The 20620-nt window shown below is 37.7% G+C and overlaps 1 long non-coding RNA gene across 5 annotated transcripts; it reads right to left on the bottom strand.

Annotated features, from left to right (window-relative positions):
- Positions 1-7319: 7319 nt before the first annotated feature.
- LOC135114975 (uncharacterized) lies at positions 7320-19946 on the bottom strand. Of its 5 annotated transcripts, none has more exons than XR_010275735.1 (19): positions 19877-19946; positions 16876-16928; positions 16047-16109; positions 15528-15586; positions 15062-15118; positions 14583-14645; positions 14106-14178; positions 13868-13910; positions 13245-13286; positions 12827-12935; positions 11320-11373; positions 10900-10937; positions 10682-10727; positions 10059-10120; positions 9677-9731; positions 9088-9179; positions 8227-8285; positions 7892-7964; positions 7320-7695 (listed from the first exon to the last, which is right to left on the bottom strand). It is a non-coding gene; the product is annotated as an uncharacterized LOC135114975 (long non-coding RNA). The 5 variants fall into 5 exon arrangements; XR_010275738.1 differs by having other exon boundaries at positions 16047-16128; positions 19877-19909; XR_010275736.1 differs by lacking the exon at positions 19877-19946 and adding an exon at positions 18704-18727.
- Positions 19947-20620: the final 674 nt, after the last annotated feature.

Below are 20620 nucleotides of genomic sequence, written 5' to 3'. Positions count from 1 at the left end.
CACTTTTAAAATAATTGTAAAATAGTTTTACAGTTTCAAAACTTCCTTACAAAGAAGCAGCTATTTTTTTTTTTTTTCAAAGTGAAAAGGCGCATTGCGCCATTATAAAAGAAAGTAATAAGAAAAAAGATGAAACAAAAAAATTCATGTTATACTTCAGCTCTCGAGGCGGGATGGCGCTCCCCTCTTGTAAGAGTAAAAGTTTGCTGTAAGGGAAAAAGTAGAACGCAGACTATTTAAAGTTTACCAGTTAAGTGGATAAGGGAGTGAAAACATTGTGTGTTATTAAGGAAGAATACAGTGGCCATCAAGGAGATGCAGATCTTGTGCTGCGTGGACGCAGGAGGTCTGTGTGAAGAGACCAGCAGTGACAAGGCGCTGCTAGTGACTGGAGGAAATAATCCCCATCGGTCAACATCTACAGTTACGATTGAAGTAACCACCTCACCACCACTGAAGATTACCTACAATGCACCAATCTGGGAGAGTTACGATTTTTTTCTTTTTTTTTTTTTTTTTTTTGCTGATTATTGATCTATTATTTATATTTACTTTTTTGATGACACCATTTATTTATTTATTTATTTATTATATATATTTTTTTTTTTATCTAACAACTTCGAGTGACTAGAAACTTTCCTTCCTACACCAGAGTTGTGTTTCAGGCACGTCTGGATAATGTTTCAATGCTATCACCGTGTGTGGGAAGAAGGGTGCCGGTGAGAAAAAAAATAAATAAATAAAATAAAAATTATATATATATATATATATATATATATATATATATATATATATATATATATATATATATATATATATATATATATATATAGATAGATAGATAGATAGATAGATAGGTAGATAGATAGATAGATAGATAGATAGATAGATAGATAGATAGATAGATAGATAGATAGATAGATAGATAGATAGATATATATATATATATATATATATATATATATATATATATATATATATATATATATATATATATAGATAGATAGATAGATAGATAGATAGATAGATAGATAGATAGATAGATAGATAGATAGATAGATAGATAGATAGATAGATAAATACATACATACATACATAGACTGATAGATAGATAGGTAGATAGGTAGATAGATAGATAGATAGATAGATAGGTATATATTATACAGAGATATATATATATATATATAGAGAGAGAGAGAGAGAGAGAGAGAGAGAGAGAGAGAGAGAGAGAGAGAGAGAGAGAGAGAGAGAGAGAGAGAGAGAATTAGATAGATGCCGTGTTACAGTCCGTGAATTGGTTTGGCTGGCTTTGACATTTACCTTTTCTTATTATTATTTCGGATCTTTAATGCAGGGTAAGAGAAAAAAAACTTACGGAGGAGGAAGTTAAGTAGGAAATGATTATCAAAGTTTGTGTCCAGCTGAAAGACGCTAAAAGTTTAAAACAACGAACACAACATGATTTCCCTACACGACTGAGAAAACAGTTCAAAAGTTGTGAGCTCCATAGCGCCTCCGCGAGGGTCATTCAGACTCGTACTACGGTCGGAAAGAGCCGCGCGTCAAGCAGCATGAGGAGATGCAAACTGGAGTTCCTGGCGTAGTAATATGTTTGGGTCTTTTGAACTTGTCAACTGCATGCCTTCCCCTCCTCCCGCATCCTCTCTGCACAACACTCTTCTTACTCTCACCCCTTTTCTGTCCACCTTACCAATACAAGAGTTAACCAGTATCTTCCCTCTTTCACCCTTGATACTGGTAAAAACTCTGGGATTCTTCCTATTTCTAATTTTCCTCTTGCCTACGATTTGAACTGTTTCATAAGAAGAATTTCAAGACATGTCGAAAAGTAAACTAGCTGACTTTCTCGGTTCTCTTCGTGTTTCTTTCTTGGGAGCGACATTGTATGCAAGCTGTCATTATTATTATCATTATTATTATTATTATTGTTGTTGTTGTTGTTGTTGGTTGTTGTTGTTGTTGTTGTTGTTGTTGTTGTTGTTGTCGTTGTTGTTATTTTTGTATCCTTGCCCGGTCCCCCTGACATGTAAAATAAAGAAAAGAGACGTCAACGCAATACCTATTTCTTCATCTACCTTTGTTTTCCTTGTACATGCTGTGAAAATAACGTAATGTGTGTAACTGAAACTATGGTCAATAAACTATCTACGTCTGTCTGTCTCTTTATCCATCTATCGCTCCTTTCTTCGGTTTGTCTCTAAACAATAAATAATCATTCCTCATAATGGTATTATTCTCATTACTACTGTTTTGTTTATTGCTTATCTTGCTGTTTTATTAGCGCTTCTCTCTCTCTCTCTCTCTCTCTCTCTCTCTCTCTCTCTCTCTCTCTCTCTCTCTCTCTCTCTCTCTCTCTCTCTCTCTCTCTCTCTCATTATGTCACAGTAATTTTCCATTATCTGTTTAACATTAAGGTTAGAAAATTCAACAACAACTTTCAGACTGGCTGTATATATTTCAACATAACCCAGGGTTGAGTTTTACCAAGTAAAGGAATAACCGCTTGTAATGTCAAACAGGTTTTTTGAGTCAATTGAGACTTAAATAGTTAACGTTAAACATGCATCTCATAGTAGCACTGTCCTTTACTGTCTGTATGGCTAGAATGGCTTCAATGTCTGAAATCAATATATTCATATGGTAAATTATCATAATATGCACAATACTTCGATCACCAATTGATACATAATTTTTATGTAAATGTGGAAATGGGAGTGTTAACACAATTGCAGAGGGATGGTAGACAGGGCGGGGAGGAGGGAAAAGTTTGACAGGGCAGAGAGACCGAGGCGGAGAGGGTGGGGAAGGAGGGTTAACCTGGAGGAATGGAGGCAGCTACGCAACTACGCAACTACATTTGCCATTCTATATTGCCATGACACAGCGCCCTCTGCATTGAAGTAGTTCATGTACTCGGTACGGATTTTGTTGCCAACAGTGGTGGCGCCCGAACCCAATTGTTGCAGTCCTGTCAACTGCGATGCTACGCGCCAGTCACCCGGAGTTACTGTACCCCCAATAAAATCCTCTGAATTCACAGATCCCTCAGGCGTGTAGTGGCTAGCAAAATCCCGTCTGAGAAAGTTATGCAGTGCCGTGCATGCATGGACAACTTTTTCAATTTTCACAGGGAGTAAACTAATTGGCGCCAAAAAAAATCTAAACCTATTAGCGAGAATGCCAAATGCATTCTCAATAGTGCGTCTAGCCCTAGAAAGTCTATATGAAAAAAAATTTTCCTCTCGTGTTTGGTTATGATGTGGAAAGGGTTTCATTATATGCCTCTGCAGTTGGAAAGCATCGTCTGCCACAAATACGTAAGGCAAGATTCTGTCACTCCCCAGAATAATTATGTATGTTTGTTGGTAAGTCTGCAGTGTTGTTTGCAATATGATGGCAGAGATCACTGTTGCTCCACACTCCACCATCTGAAACTCTTCCACTTGCACCAATGTCTACATAAATAAATTCCAGATTAGCATCACATACTGCAAGTAGGACAATATTGTGGCTACCCTTATAGTTGAAAAAATATGACCCGCTGTCTTGTGGAGGTCTTATTAATATGCTTCCCGTCTATGGCACCTAGGTAATTGAGGAAGTTCCATCTTGTAAAAATTCCTTGTGCCACATGCATCCATTCCACTGGGGTTGTAGGTACCTGTAAATAGGAAAATTCAAATAACAATGAGATTATGAGATTGAGTGGTTGACGGGCGTGTTCTTACCTCCCCGTCTCTCTCTCTCTCTCTCTCTCTCTCTCCCTCTCTCTCTCTCTCTCTCTCTCTCTCTCTCTCTCTCTCTTGTCTGAATTACACAACACACCGGCAACCTAGTCAAAGCAGTCTAGTCCCGCTAACTATCGAATCATTATATCATCCTATATTTGTATTTCATAAACTATTCATCACAATTACCAGAGAATAAATGTCTATTATATATCTATGTGCAATATCTCACTATGTGCAATTTTGAGAGAGAGAGAGAGAGAGAGAGAGAGAGAGAGAGAGAGAGAGAGAGAGAGAGAGAGAGAGAGAGAGAGAGTGAGAGTTGCTTGGGGGGAGAGGTGATAGAAAGATGAGTGTGCGAGGAGGATGTGGGGAGCATGTTTGGTAAGGGAAGGAGGGAACTGCTGATGCAGGGTAATAGGATAATAAAATAGAATTATCCGAACTTTTGCACAGGTGCTTAGGTTCTCAATGACTACCCTAAAGTATATACATGCTATAGAGGTAAAAATATGATATGTGGCACACATTCATGTTTCTTTTTTTTTTTTTACATTTTTACCGATCCCGTTCAGATCGAGATGCAGGACTCCTACAGAGCTTCTTCAACTGCATCCACTTCTGGCTGTCATATGGACAATACCCGTATACACGAACACTCTCCCTGTGCCATCCACTATCAAAAGACCCACCAAGAGGGCTCGGGTATCAGACGACACTGATAAAGTCATTGGACAAGCTCTCGAACAACTGAATGCATTGTCATCTACACATGACTGCGACGATGATTCTGGTATTGTAGTCCCAAGCGGTTTACGACAGATCCATGGAGACATTAAAATATATACAGAAAAAACTTATTAACGATGTACTATTTATGGGTAAACTCGGCAAACTAAGAGCGTCCACAAAGCTGGACCGAATAATAATAAAGGGAAACAGAATAGGGGTGGAGCACGGAAGAGACGACTGTATTACAAAATGTACCGATATAGAAACAAAAATGGATTAGAGAAGTGGTATATGCAGGTGATAGGAGTTAGGAATGTGTGATAATTTGGTGAAGGTGCAATATGTACTTGATATTTATTTGTAGCTCTTATTACTCATATAAAAGTATCATTTCGCAAATTATACAGGTGTCTACCTTTACTATGTGGGTTACATAATGGAATTATTAACATTTTACATTATTACATAGAAATATGTATTACATTTTCAGGAAATTGTTATATTTTTCATAAACAAATACATATGGTATTTATCATATGGTATTTATCATAATGTCCTTGTTTGACTAACGGCCGTGCCTTCTCCCTCAGCTACTCATCCGTGTATAGTTTAGTCCCATTAAGATAATTATTGTTGTACTAAATGGTTGTTATCAATCGCCTGTTTATATTCAATACAACGTGCCAGCGAAATGTCTTTTGGTCAGTATATCCAGAATTACATTCCGTATTGAAACTTGATAGTATCTCTCTCTCTCTCTCTCTCTCTCTCTCTCTCTCTCTCTCTCTCTCTCTCTCTCTCTCTCTCTCTCTCTCTCTCTCAAATAATCACATTTTCAATAGTAAATAGGATATCTACATAGCTTACCTTCATGTAATCATCCTTCAGAATTACATATATAGCATCACAGGTTTCCGGAACGATGATGGACAAACTGCATGGAGATCCTCGTACTGTATTGTAGTGATGTGTAGTAACAACCAGTAGCCAGGTATCTGAGAGTTGCCTCTAGACGTGCTATTGGTGCAATACTTTTCCTCACTCATATTTGTCTCTTGCCTCTGTAAGTATGACTCCACTTTCGACAGGAGAACATAAAAACTGTATGTTCATCCTCATGGTAACTGCGAAACAAATGTTCATTTTCGATCCTGCAATTCACGTAGGATTGTCACAGAGCTTCCCATTGCCTCACGTCTTTGCAACCACTTCCGGTACCAGACATGTCTCCGTGATCTCTTGTCTTTCTTTTCAATGCAGGCAACAATTATAATGCTATGAAGTGCTATCTTCTTTCTAAGTATGGCGCGCATCATGGTTATCATACCGCACAAAACCACTCGCTCATAACCTCTGCTTACGGCCGACTAACCTCCAGCCACCATCGTCAGCCGTATGGACACCTTCGCGGGCAGAGTCTGCAGACTGCTCGGTAAGGGCACAACCTGCCAGGCATAGTTCGACCGTGTGGACGTGGCAGTAAGACATCCTCTAATCACAAACCCCTCCAGGAACTTATGCCTTTCTCCCCACCCTGCTTTTATTCTCCATTAACTTTATGTCCTAAGCCTAAGTATTTTTTCTCCACTACCTTTATTTTTTTTCCCTCTCACACACATCTCAACATCCCTCCTCACTTTGCGACTCACCAGCACTTTCCCGTGCATTATATTTTAATCCTCCCTTCAGAAGACTTGCCACCACAGGAGCATTCTTTGCATTTCTTCGTGGATATCTAACACTATTTCATCAATTATAGGCAACTCCCACCTCTCTATCTCTCCTCTTTGCTGCCACCACATCCAACTAGACAGGCTGACTGCTGACTCAATGCAGTCCCACTTTCATCCCAAATTTAGGGACCGACACCTGTTGACCTGACGCTTCTTGTAGCTTCCCTTATTTTCCATATCCTTATTCCTGTCTTTTCACACTGACCACTGTTCTTGTTTCTCAAATATATATTCAACGTTCTCATCTTCATTATACTTTTCTTCCTCAAACGCTTAATACATCACATCCCTTTCGGGTTTAAATATCTTCCAGCCGTGTAATACCTACTCTTTATTCACCTTTAAAGACTTCCGCAGTTGCCGGACAGTAAATACTGCATCAGTTCCTCGATCTTTTATAAAACTGCTTGTAATCAAATATTTATTTCCCTCCTGATCCCCTCCATCATACAAATGGCTGCTGTCAGAGGTAAAAGCCACCTTTCCATACTTATTAATTGGTGGACTCGTACTTTTAATGCTTATCTCATCCACTCTGCAAATACATGCACCTTCTGAGTAAATTATTTCTATTGTTTGAATTCTAGACCTGACAATGTTGCGCCCATGTCTCACCTCCATGACATTACGAGACTATTGTGACCTCATGTTCATTGTCCTTACGTTCTCCCCTCAAATACTTTTAAGGAGCCCACTTCGGATTCCCCACTCCCCAAAAAGAATCTGCAGTCTTAATCCATACTACCTACTTGTATAGAATCTCACGACCTCATGTTCACACCAGCCTTTAGTTGCAATAGTGCCTCTGCAAAATCCACGCATATTTCAGTACTCACACTGCGGTCAAGATTCTTTATTATTTTACTATTTGCAACGGCCTTAGCACTCGAGCCAACAGTAGGATCTTCATATTACATATATTCAAGACTTTTTGTATACTTTGTTAGCTTCAGCCCCTACACTACCAAATTTTGTTTTCCCCCAATAATAACTTTGCCTTGTCCTCCATGTCTACCTATAAACCATCAATATCAAAAAAAATATTTGGTAAGTATAACATCTAATTATGATCCATAAATTCATAGGTTTAATTTTATACATAAAGAAAATGCAATATGTTTTATTGTTGCTTTCACAGATAACAAACTTCCCAACTTTGCCAAGATCTTGGCAACATTGATATAACATCTATTTAATTTTGCATGCATGAAAGTATGTGCAAAATACATGATACCATGGATAAAATAGCTAAATGGCTGAAAATATCTATTTCCAATTAACTGGCAGCTGTGATTGGCAAAGCACACAGCAGCTTGCCTTCAATTCTTGGCCAAAATGTAACAAGACTTCTTGTGATACAAGGCCATCAATAAATAGATATTTTAAAAACAGAACAATGATAAGTATCACAAGTCTCATTATTGCACATCTTACTTAAAATAAAATACATACCTGTTAAGTCACCACTGTGGATCAGGGACCTGAAATGAAAAAACTGTAAGGAAATTTTGATAACGAGAATTATTCTCTTACTGTAACAAAAATCAGGCTCAACGGAGTATCAACAGTTAAATGAAAGTGCGTTGGAATCTGAAGACCGTCGTCGAGATGTTGTCATCATGAAAAGATATCAATCACCATTTTTGAGTTTCAACCAAATATTTTTATTAAACATACCTCTCCAACATTGTTCTGCTACTGACTGCCATAACAGAAGTCAGGAGTGCTGTCCATCAGGCATGTTGGCACACTGAAGGAATTACAACCATTATAAAATTTATAAATACTAATTGCATGTCCTTGTGTATTTAGGGATATCAGTATCAAATCTTATTTCATTAATATCAAAGTAGGTAAAGTAATATCATCCTGAAATCAACCTACTCACAATGTTCACACTATATAAATTCTACTCAATTGAAACCATTCTAGAGCAATAATTTTCATGGATATCTGCCACTACAATGCCTCATTGATCTGCCCCACATCACTGTTCAATCAATCTCCCATACCATCATCTCAATATCTCTCCACATCTGTCAGCACCTCAGCATTCTCCAATCTCTCCAATCTGAAAAATAAAACAGCATTTAAAACCAATGTAAGCTTCAGTTCCCCTTCTCTCAAACCAAGTTCTTACTCATATAAGAATATGCACATCAAGTAATACAAGCTATTTCTCAGACCCATGCAAACACAATGCCACTTGGAAATAGCTGATGACTGGCAAGCCCTGACTGGCTTCAACTTAATTCTGACAGTAATTCCCAACAATATAATAAATCTACCATTAAGTGCAATAAATGAATTTCACAAGAAACCCACAAAATGTAAATTCCTTCTTTTATTAATTGAATTCAAGATACTGTCTTGATCTGATCTATTGAATCTATAAGATTGATTCAGAAGACACCAAAACCATTCTTAAATAGTAAGACTTTTACATTTTCAGAAGACACCAAAACCATTCTTAAATAATAAGGCTTTTACATTTACATTTGAGAGAGAGAGAGAGAGAGAGAGAGAGAGAGAGAGAGAGAGAGAGAGAGAGAGAGAGAGAGAGAGAGAGAGAGAGAGAGAGAGAGAGAGAGAGAGAGAGAGAGAGAGAGAGAGAGAGAGAGAGAGAGAGAGAGAGAGAGAGAGAGAGAGAGAGAGAGAGAGAGATTCAGTTACACAAATGACTAACTGGAAATGACCGTGAAGTGTAGATCATCTTGGAGCCGGAAGGAATAATTCCAACAAGCAGGGTAAGACTTACGTTGTTCTGGCATCATTAATATTGCTCCAATGTGGTATGAGTGACCACACGGAGCTTTGCGCGGTGATGCCATATCTCACATATTAGTGGCCATAAACTTCAAATCAAGACTTACCAATTGGGAGTTTCATGAGGAGTCCATTGCTGCAAATACACCAGTTATGACAAGACTGCATCCTCTCATCTGTGTAATCTTCCACAATCCACCTGAAAGAAACTTGACACAATCAGCCCAATGCATGTTTCTTAATAAAATCATCTACATCTAATTTTAGTCAGACATTGTGATTTTTTGGTTGGTTTCATTAAGATCAAAATCGCAAGAAAATCATCCTTTGATTAAACCGCAACCATACATGAGGAACTGCTTCTGGTCACTATCTCAAAAAAATTCACCTGTACTGATCAAAAGCTTAGTGTTCCTAGTTACAAACCAAAATTTTAGTTCCAGCAACATCAGATGACTCACTCAAGTATTCACATCAAAGTCAATCATAAATAAAAACTGTGGTAACTTATGCCATGTCAAATCCCCCCCTAGCCCATATGGAGGACTAAATCTGCCAGGTCATAACTACACAATAACTAGTGTATGACAGCAAGGACATGCAATAAAAGAATTCAGGTCATAAAGAATCAACCCTTACACAAGTGAATATATTAAACTAAGATTCAAACATCAAACAATCTCAAATGCCACTTACCTATTTAACACTACTTTTCACTGGGAAATTCAACTTCCGTATCTTGAGGTCTAGTCTGAAATAGAATAGAAAAATTGTTACAATCTGCAGGAAATTTCAACATCAGTTTTTTATGTTTCACATCTTCAGTTCTCCAAGGTAAGATTTGTAACTTCCATTCGTAAGTCAAGTTTGAAGATATACGTCATCATAACCAATAACTTTATAATATTGTTAATCTACCAGAAAAAATGGTATACAATATTAAAACAAACCACAATAAGTTATTTCAGTGTTTAGCATCTAACTCATCTGCAATATACAGCCACTAACCTCTACAAGTGATATCACAGTTCACATCAACATACTTTAAAGGAATTTGATTACATGAAATGAGCTTTACCTGAAACAATGAAGCAACACTCATCTTGCTCTAGACAATCAGTTCATTCCGAGTCCAAAAACCTTGAAAAGAAAAAGTTATGAACATCTATGATGTAATAACATCACAAAATGAGCAAATGGATTAAAAAGTAATTGAAGAAGACATTATCAAAACTTACTTGCAAAGAAGTTCACATGAAAGGAAAAGTCTCTATAAAACAATACTCAGCCATAGCACAATTCACAACCTGCATCTCATGTCACACATAAATCAGAATTAGTTCGTCAGAAAACTAACTCGTGACCCCTGTGTGTGTTGCTATTCCCCAAGAAGCTGATCAAACATGTCATACCCAACAAGTCTGATGGATGAATGTTTGGGGAGGCCTATACACACAATGCAATCAATGGCAAGTATAACCATGTACAAAAAACCACATATAGGCACTGGAGGTCTGTGAATTAATAGAATGATGTTACCATAGGCCATTAATAATGCATTAGGCAATATAAGATGACAGTGCAACAAATTATGCTGGATACATCCCTATAGAAAATGTAGTTTATGTATAAAAGTCTATAAAATTTTTTTAGAAAATGCTTAATTTATGATATACAATATAAATCACATTATTTGGTTACCTTCATTCATTTCCAGTGTGATTTCCAGCTCCAAAGCAAAATAAACCTGCAAAGAGAGAAAATTAAATTTTCTATTACCTATACATCACAACTTAAGCACACATACCCAAGAATTGTAATCAGTAATAAAGACTGACATCAAACTTCAGGCGAAAGATGGTTTGGTATACATCATGCTCATTCCATTATCTAAAATTTTTAACGAGATAAATACACACCTGCCATGCTGCTGCTGCTTCTTTCTCCTATACACAATCTGAAATACAAAACTAGCATGAAACATAAATCCAAGGACTACTTTCTCTCACGTGAAGCAAGACAATCAGCATCAACGTGAGTATCAACAGTTAAGATTGCGTTGGAAATCTGAAGACCGTCGTCGATTATTGTCATCCTTGGAACTTCCAAAAACTGCTAATTTTCAGTGAACATAGATTGATTGAATGTCAGCATTCAACAATGGAGACCCAAAGCAGGGAATGGGTTGGCAGGATTAAACAATAAGACAAGCAAGATGACAAGAATATACATGAAAAATAAAATAGTATTACATATTAGACTGTAAATTGAAGTTATGCCAAATTACAGCACAATTCAGACTTCCTGTGACTAAGATATCCTTATAGAGCAAGCCTTACCTCAAACACACCAGGCAACGCATCCTACTTGAACCAATCAGCAAATATGAAAACCTAGAGAAAGAAAAATTAAATTAAATTAATAAATAGGAACAATAAAAAGGAACTGAAGGACAGCTCTTTCACATAAAAAACATGTACTACGTTATGATCTGCATCAATGGGATCATCAATAAATTAAACTGCATTGATTACGGTCATCTTTGCAACTTTCAAAAATATAATACTAGGAAATCATTCCTTTTACATGGTATACAATGCAAATGTATGATGTAATAAATATACTGCCAATCCTGCCAAACAGGTTCTCTAACATCAAACATGAAGGGAGAACCTTGTTGCTAAACGACAGTTAAATGTATGGTCACTTTTCCTGGTGTATACATATTTCATTCAACATTTTACATTTTTTAAATGAATTAATGATTCATAATAATTTATCACTGAAAATATATTCATCTGGTACCAGTATTGTGGTGTCCTGTTATAAAATGACAAAGACAGTGATGATTATACATCCACAAAAATTGGCAGCAAGGACAAATATACACGAAGTATACAGCAGATACCTTGCTAACCCACAACACTACTCAATTTAAAAAAAGCAATAAAGAGGCTTACATGGTGTATTAGAATGACAATAAATAAGCCTTGATGTGTCAAATTACCATTGGATGATTCGTAGATTGTACTTGAAATATGTTTCAATATTTTAAATGATATAAGAGATCAAGTGTTCAACATACCATTGTAGAGAAGCAAACTACAAGACTAAATATGGTTAAAAGAGGCAATTCTTCATAATTTGCAAGTATAGTTCTTCCACTAAGTAAAATAATTAGTCCTACACCTGATAAAATTAGTCCTACACTAGATAAAATTAGTCCTACACTAGATGAAATTAGTCCTACACTAGATAAAATAATAAGTCCTACACTAGGCAAAACAATGAAGTCCTACACTAGATAAAATAATGAGTCCTCCACATTGTAAGGCAGGTAGTTTTGTCAAAGAAGATCTAAAGAGGTCCAGGCTCAAGCCAGGATCTGCTGGTTAATCTTTATTGTTCTCCCACTGGGCAAATAGCTGAGTCACTGACTGAAACAGCTGATTACCAATGGTTCAGTGTACATCTAATACAAGCAGCTTACCATACACATAAGCATGTTATCTCAATGGAAGTCCATCCCTTTCACCACACAATATTTATATATAAGAAGTTCCTTTCACATGAATTTCTGCCTTACACTAGGATTGGTGATTCAGGTTCCTCTGAAGATTCTTCCTATAGTTAAACATATTAGCTATCGAGGCAGATGGCTCATGTAAATATATATATATATATATATATATATATATATATATATATATATATATATATATATATATATATACATATATATATGTATATATAATTATATAAATTTGACCTCACTTCCTTAATGACGAGTGTCTCACTGACAAACCCTACAGTACACTATAGCAGGACTTTATTAAATATGCTTACCTATCTTCCTCTTTCAGCGTGTAAAGGTTCCATTCTCATCAGGAATCTTTCATCTTCCCATTTACAGTTAACTTCTCAAACTCCTACTCTGACCAGGAATGTGAGGCATCTGTAAGGTGGACAAGGGTTATAAAGCTTGGCAATTACAGATAAAATTCCCTTAAACTCAAATTTGAAATCAGTAAAGCAAAGTAGACATCAAACATCAGGCGAAAGATGGTAGACATCATAATCATTAATTAAAAGGCACCTATTAATTAACACAACAAAACTAAATACACATCCATAGTTTCTACTCATTCTTCAGTTCCTGGCTCAAAATAATACACTATCATCTTGGTCAATTTCCTATATATATATAACACAAGTTTTATTCATATCCTACAGAGCTTTGGGAAGTACTACAAAAGCTACTCACATGGATCCTTGCTTGTCCCCACACCAGGTCATCCTCAGTGCTCTAGAACAGACAACAAATCTTGAGTACAGTCCTCCCAGGAGTCCCACTATGGGTCTTCAATAAGGCCTCAGACAGGCAGGAGATATTCAACAGTAATTCAGCAAAAATAAGTGCGAACCAGTCTCCAGTATCATCACAAAAGTTTCAACAAGGCTGATTTAAACCATATTCTACATCATTTGCTTGCCATGATCACTGGATCAGTGGCTTGCAGATCAAAGTTGTATAATGCCAGAATACAAAAAATTTCTATGAATACCAAAGAAAGGCATCATTTACCATGTGTATACATAAAAATAAGATTTTAACCAATGAAAGTTGTGTGTGTGTGTGTGTGTAAGAGAGAGAGAGAGAGAGAGAGAGAGAGAGAGAGAGAGAGAGAGAGAGAGAGAGAGAGAGAGAGAGAGAGAGAGAGAGAGAGAGAGAGAGAGAGAGAGAGAGAGAGAGAGAGAGAGAGAGAGAGAGAGAGAGAGAGAGAGATGGACCACCTGAGTGAAAGCCTTTACAATAGTCATCTCCCTGTGACAATTCCAAGGAAAAGATACCATGACTACAACAACCTACAGAAAATCTATACTTACAGGAAAAGGATCATCGGCCCCCAGAGTATTTATTTCACCTCGCCTGTCAACAAAGAAAGCCTTTATAAGTATACATATTGAAGCTCAACAATTAAACTTTCATACACCATGCATCACCTCAGCTTTCCATATCGTCAAATGTTTTTCAGAGACTCTAGTCTGAATAATGGTAAGATTTCATCATAAACAAGACAACTAGTTCAATTAGTCAAGTTACAGATCAATTTGAAACACTTACATGAAGCCATGCTATGCTGCACACCCTCAGCTCCTCGCACACTTTGTTCAACACCACCTGCTGCTTAAACATTCTGTAATACAAGAATTTATAATGTAGTTTCTATAAAAATTAAAATCTGGTACAGTAATTAGCTTTCTTATAACTTAAGTGCAGTCCATTAACAATTAATACAACATTAATGAACAAGTACACAAATGTCTGAGAGTTCTAATGGAAGACCAAGGCTCTGCCAGGGTCTGCTGGTATTCTCAATTTTTCTCCCATCTGGCGCAAAAGCATGTAACCAAAAACATGTTACATCCAATTTAAGATGGGGACATTGCATATTCCATTAATGACAACACAAGAGCAAAAATCTTGGTGAGACTACATTTATTCCCTGCTATGTAGAACCTCCAAATGTTACCCTTCATTTCATCATGAACAAGATACAGTAGTTCACTTAGCAGTTACAGAGCAAATTGAAACACTTACATGAAGCAATGCTATACTGCACACCCTCAGGTCCTCACACACTTTGTTCAACACCAGCTGCTCCTGTAATACAAGAATTTATAATGTAGTTTTCATAAATATTAAACGCTGGTACAGTAATTAGCTTTCTTATAACTGTTAAGTGCAATCCACTAATAATTTATACAACATTAATGAATAAGTACACAAATGTCTGAGAGCTGTAACAGAAGACCAAGGCTCTGCCAGGGTCTGCTGGTATTCTCAATTTTTCTCCCATCTGGCGCAAAAGCATGTAACCAGACATGTTACATCCAATTTAAGATGGGGACACTGCATATTCCATTAATGACAACACTGAGCAAAAAATCTTGGCAGTGTGTCCAACAATACTTTTATTCTCTGCTATGTGGAATCTCCAAATGCTGCCCTTGATTTCATCATAAAGAAGACAGTTCACTTAGTCAACAGCAAGATAAAATTAAAATACTCGTACTTACATGAAGCCATGGTATGCTCCTCACACACTGTTCAACACCACCTGCTGTTTAGACATTCTGGAATACAAGAATTTATAATGTAATTTTAATAGATTAATATCTGGTACAGTAATTAGCTTTCTTATAACTGTTAAGTGCAATCCATTAACAATTTACACAACATTAATGAACAAGTACACAAATGTCTGAGAGTTCTAATGGAAGACCAAGGCTCTGCCAGGGTCTGCTGGTATTCTCAATTTTTCTCCCATCTGGTGCAAAAGCATGTAACCAAAAACATGTTACAGCCAATTTAAGATGGGGACATTACATATTCCATTAATGACAACACAGAGCAAAACTCTTGGCAGTGACCTACAATATTTTTATTCCCTACAATGTAGAACCTCCAAATGTTGCCTTGATTACATCATAAAAAGACAATTACTTCACTTAGTCAAGTTACAGATCAATTTGAAACACTTACATGAAGAAATGCTATGCTACACACCCTCAGCTCCTCACACACTTCAACAACGGCTGCTCCTGTAATACAAGAATTTATAATGTAGTTTCTATAAATATTAAAATCTGGTACAGTAATTAGCTTTCTTATAACTCAAGTGCAGTCCATTAACAATTTATACAACATTAATGAACAAGTATACAAATGTCTGAGAGCTGTAACGGAAGACCAAGGCTCTGCCAGGGTCTGCTGGTATTCTCAATTTTTCTCCCATCTGGCGCAAAAGCATGTAACCAAAAAAACATGTTACATCCAATTTAAGATGGGGACATTGCATATTCCATTAATGACAACAGAGCAAAAATCTTGGTGAGACAATACATTTATTTATGTAGAACCTTCAAATGTCACCCTTCATTTCATCATAAGACAATTAAGAACATAAGAACATAAGTAATAAGGGAAGCTGCAAGAAGCGACCAGGCTTACACGTGGTTAGTTAACTTAGTCAACAGTTACAGATCAAATTGAAACACTTACATGAAGCAATGCTATGCTGCACACCCTCAAGTCCTCACACACTTTGTTCAACACCGGCTGCTCCTGTAATACAATTTATAATCTAGTTTTCATAAATATTAAACTCTGGTACAGTAATTAGCTTTCTTATAACTGTTAAGTGCAATCCATTAACAATTTACATAACATTAATGAACAAGTACACAAATGTCTGAGAGTTCTAATGGAAGACCAAGGCTCTGCCAGGGTCTGCTGGTATTCTCAATTTTTCTCCCATCTGGCAAAAGCATGTAACCAAAAACATGTTACATCCAATTTAAGATGGGGACATTGCATTTTCCATTAATGACAACACGGAGCAAAAATCTTGGCAAGGTGTCCTACAATACTTTTATTCCCTGCAATGTAGAACCTCCGAATGTCACCTTGATGCACTCTCTATCATGTGAAGAAGGAAACTAATATAACAACATGAAACATATTGAGACTTTCTCAAAATTGAGACATTCAACAAATGGTGAGGTGATTACAGACTGGGAGCAATGGATGAACTGTCACTGCTGCTCAGCTTTGGAGAGGAGCAGTTGTTACATCATTACTTTGGGGCATTATTCAAATTTTTTTGAGGATTGTTCTACATCCAGGATATCTAGAGTACAGAGTACTGCTGTATTTTTGCACTTTGACCTATTATCACAACTAAAATCAATCAATATTCCACAAATTACTTTCATTTTACTGAATCATTCATAACCAATCAATTGCCACACAAACATAAAACATGAAGGTTTTACATATCTATTACTCATTTCATATAATCATTCATCAACCAAATACTGAAGACCCTCACCTTCCACACCTGCAGCAGCAGCACCACCACATTCCCAACAATGCCTCAACAAGCTGAAACCAGAAAACAAGATTAATATTAAAAGCCACAAGATTAAGTGCCCTCCAAATCTTATAGTTCATTATAACCTGTTCTAGTTACAGTGTACCACAAAATCTTTCCATTAAAGCCACCAAGACAGTAATGTTCTGTTATAGTGCCTTGATCTCCCAACAATAGGAATGATGTAAACAACAACATGATTACACCAATGGAAATGTTGGGTAGTTTACCTCATCACAACCTGCCTAACAACTTGTTCGCCATCTCACAGATCTGTCAAACGATTTTCCAAGGTTTGTAAAATCCTACTCCACTGACTCCCCTTCAAATCTGAGTATGACAAAGGCATGTAATGGGTGCAGTCTTCTAGAGGCACCACAAATAGGTAATCCCTGTATTACCAACTAACTGATAAGGTTAATCTGGATATCACCTCCGTGTTACATAAAAGAACAAAACTCATGTCATGTTTGGTGACCTTAACATAAACGTAACAAAAATTGTGGGGCACATGTCTAGTATGGCTGTAATAGCATTGGAAAGTGTGGAGAAATTTTATATTTTCTAAGTCCAGTGAGTTCTGCATCAGTGGAGAGTAAACAATGAAATGATTTTCTATTGTTTATAAGTGGAATTTGTGGGTAGTAGCATATTAGGATTTCATGGTATCTATACAGCTGATCCCTCCAATCACACACTGCCACTCGTGAGGCCATTCCTGAGGCCGCCAATTATGACTTTCCACTGTAGGTTCAGTTACATTTTCATTTGTTTTAGAGATGTCAGGCTTTCTGATAGAAGCTCACTGTCATTTGTTAATATGGCTACCAAATGGAGGGAGGTGAAGCAAACAGTGCCCATGTTCAGTAGAAAAAAGGTCACTATGCGAGATATTTAGCAACAGGAATGGTTAGGACGCAATATACAGACAAGGAAAAGGTTCCATGTGCTTATTATGGAAGCTGCCAAACTGTACCCACCTCCATCACCCTAAGAATCTCCACACCACACCAGTAAGGCAAATCGGTATAATTTTTGAGGTGCCTCATTAGGTTAAGTTATGCTAGGTTAGCTTACCTTCCTAGCAGAGGTGGGTGTGTCGAGGGGCTAGGATAAGTTAGGGAAATTCAAAATATTAAGGTAAATTTCCTTATTCTTTTTTAACGGCCTTATTTCACTTATTTTCACCTCCCCAAAAAAAGTCTCGATTCCCCACAAGCCCCCAAGTTTGTTTGATGGGTTAGGAGGATTGGGGAGAAATGGAGGGGGGATGGACTTCATATCAAAAAATACCATTAATAATTACCAGTCCCCACTTGAATTTGGAGAAATTGTCAGTGTTGCCTTATCCACAAACTAACCAGCCAAGAATTTTGTCATCAATCCCATGTCCCCCTAAACTTTTCAATCATCCTTGGTACTAAACACCTTCCTTGGCAAGACACACGGGAAAAATTTCTTATGTACAGATTTGGTCCCAGAAACACTTCATCGGCCTACCAACAATATGGTCACGTGTCCTACACCATGAAGACTTCACCATACATTGTCCAAACAACTCGAGTTAGATGGAAGATGGCCCAAGGAACGGTTAGGGCAGGCATTTCAGACATGCCTCAAACAGCAACCATGATCACAGTAGCAACAGTTGCCCCGCAAACCCCTCAGCCGGCATGCAAACGCTCAGTTGTATTTTAGCACGCCTGCACGTCAACAATGTCATATACTGCCAAGTCTCTTAGACATCAGGTTTTAGCTTAACTGGTATTCTTATCTGGTTGGCTACCTTGTCACTGATCTTTGAAGTCCTCACGGAGACGGGGTCCCGCGTGAGCCCGGGCTGGCTGGGCCCGCGGAGCTACCATTGCGAGTTGCCAGTTATGTATTTCTGTTGGTGTTACCACGTGTGATACACATAAAAAGATCAGTCTCGCGATGGAAAAATGATCGCATCTTTCACGCCCAACGCGGTAATACTGCAACAGAAATGCCCAACTGGCAGAAAACTCGTACCGGCTGGCCGCGGGCCCTGCCAGCCCGGGACCCCAATTCTTCACGAGTGTCCAGGCACTTTCCCACTAGGCAAAGGCTTTTGATGGAGGAGACCCCAGGTTACAGACACCAAAGGGAGTCAGGACACGATCTTGATCTACTTTCCGCCAGCCTTACTCAATGCGGCCCTACACTTTACAACTGCTTGCCCACACACACATTCGAAACGGAACAGGCTGTTCCACTGAGAAATTCAAGATTCAGCTGGACAGGCCCTGTCTGAGACAGAAGGGCCACCTCGAGGTGTAGCTATCTACTTTAACGCTACTCAGGCAAGCAACCACTACGGCTTTAATATATCCACCACCTGCACAACACAGCCACACCACGAGTCCCACTACGTCCTGCCTAAACACATGCAATTATCAATACCGCCACAGGAACCACGTCGACCCTCCATATTTGAGCACCACACCTTCACCACCATTATTGAATACAATATGGGCTCTGGTTAAGTTACAGGTAATATAACAAGATAAACGTAATACAAGTTGGGATACCTTGTTAAATTGTATATTCACGTTTACATTTATGGAAATTTACTGGAAATTTTCAAGTATGCGCCACAGAGCACTCGTAAGTCTGGTCTATTATTATATCTCCGAATGCACAAATAAGGTAGTGATAGTGTACTGAGCACATGACCCGCTCTGAGAAGACACAGAACATGCCAAGTCAGCACATAGGATACACGTGGGCCGCCTGGTGCATTCTTCCCAAGCCAGCACATTCCTCCGCCCTTCCATACCTTTTCTCCAAAACGCTCCACAATAATCCCGTAATTCATACCACTCAGCGCGTTACATCACCATCCTTCACTGATACACTGATCCTATATGTCTTAACTTCACATTTATATAGTTAAGAATGACTTAATAGCAAGGATGCTTATGATAAGGACAGATACCTGAAGACGTCTGTACGCCATGGTAGCCACCGAGTGAGAGAGAGTGAAGAGGATCACGGGCAGACGTGGCCACATAGTTTCCAGTTACTCAAATTTATATTGACAGAATCAGCGTTTTCTGTCAATTGATTACTTAGAAATTATTTCAATATAATTATTGATATTTTTATTATCTAATTTCCAAAAACATATTTATATTTACTTTCAAGGTTTGTATGTAGATATTAAGGTGCCATTGAAGCCATGTCTGAAGCCGGAGCTGCCATACTAGTCAGCCCAATGCTGCTCTATCTCTGCATCCATGTGCGTGTCTCTTTTTATTTAGGAAAGGAATCAAAGTGATTCTTTCATCCCAGTGCAGTGGTGGCTCGTAAAGGCAATATAACCTAGATCAGATCCAGACATCTTCAAATTTATGACACTTCATAGTACTTGCCTTGATTTTTTTTTTTTTCATTTCGTAAAGGTAACTAATCTTATTAACACTACTTCTAATGGACTGGCAAACCTGCACACTTGAACTACCCTTGTATTCCACGTGTAATTTCCTTTCCTGATTGATTATCCAGAGCAACAGGGTAGCCAGCCAGGTGAGTAAGCCAGCAGGTGAGTGTTTTCTGAACATGCATATGCATTTAGAATGACTTCCGTGGTTACGTTGTGGAATATGTTGATTTTAAAACTTCTGGGTCGTTTTTGTAGTGGTGGACGAGGTGATAGTCTAACGAGTGTGCTGACCATCTT

The sequence above is a fragment of the Scylla paramamosain genome, chromosome 2 (genome assembly GCF_035594125.1).
Source record: "Scylla paramamosain isolate STU-SP2022 chromosome 2, ASM3559412v1, whole genome shotgun sequence".
Taxonomy (NCBI): Eukaryota; Metazoa; Arthropoda; class Malacostraca; order Decapoda; family Portunidae; genus Scylla; species Scylla paramamosain.
Note: the sequence above shows the minus strand (reverse complement) of the source record. Positions and strands in the feature narration are given on the sequence as shown.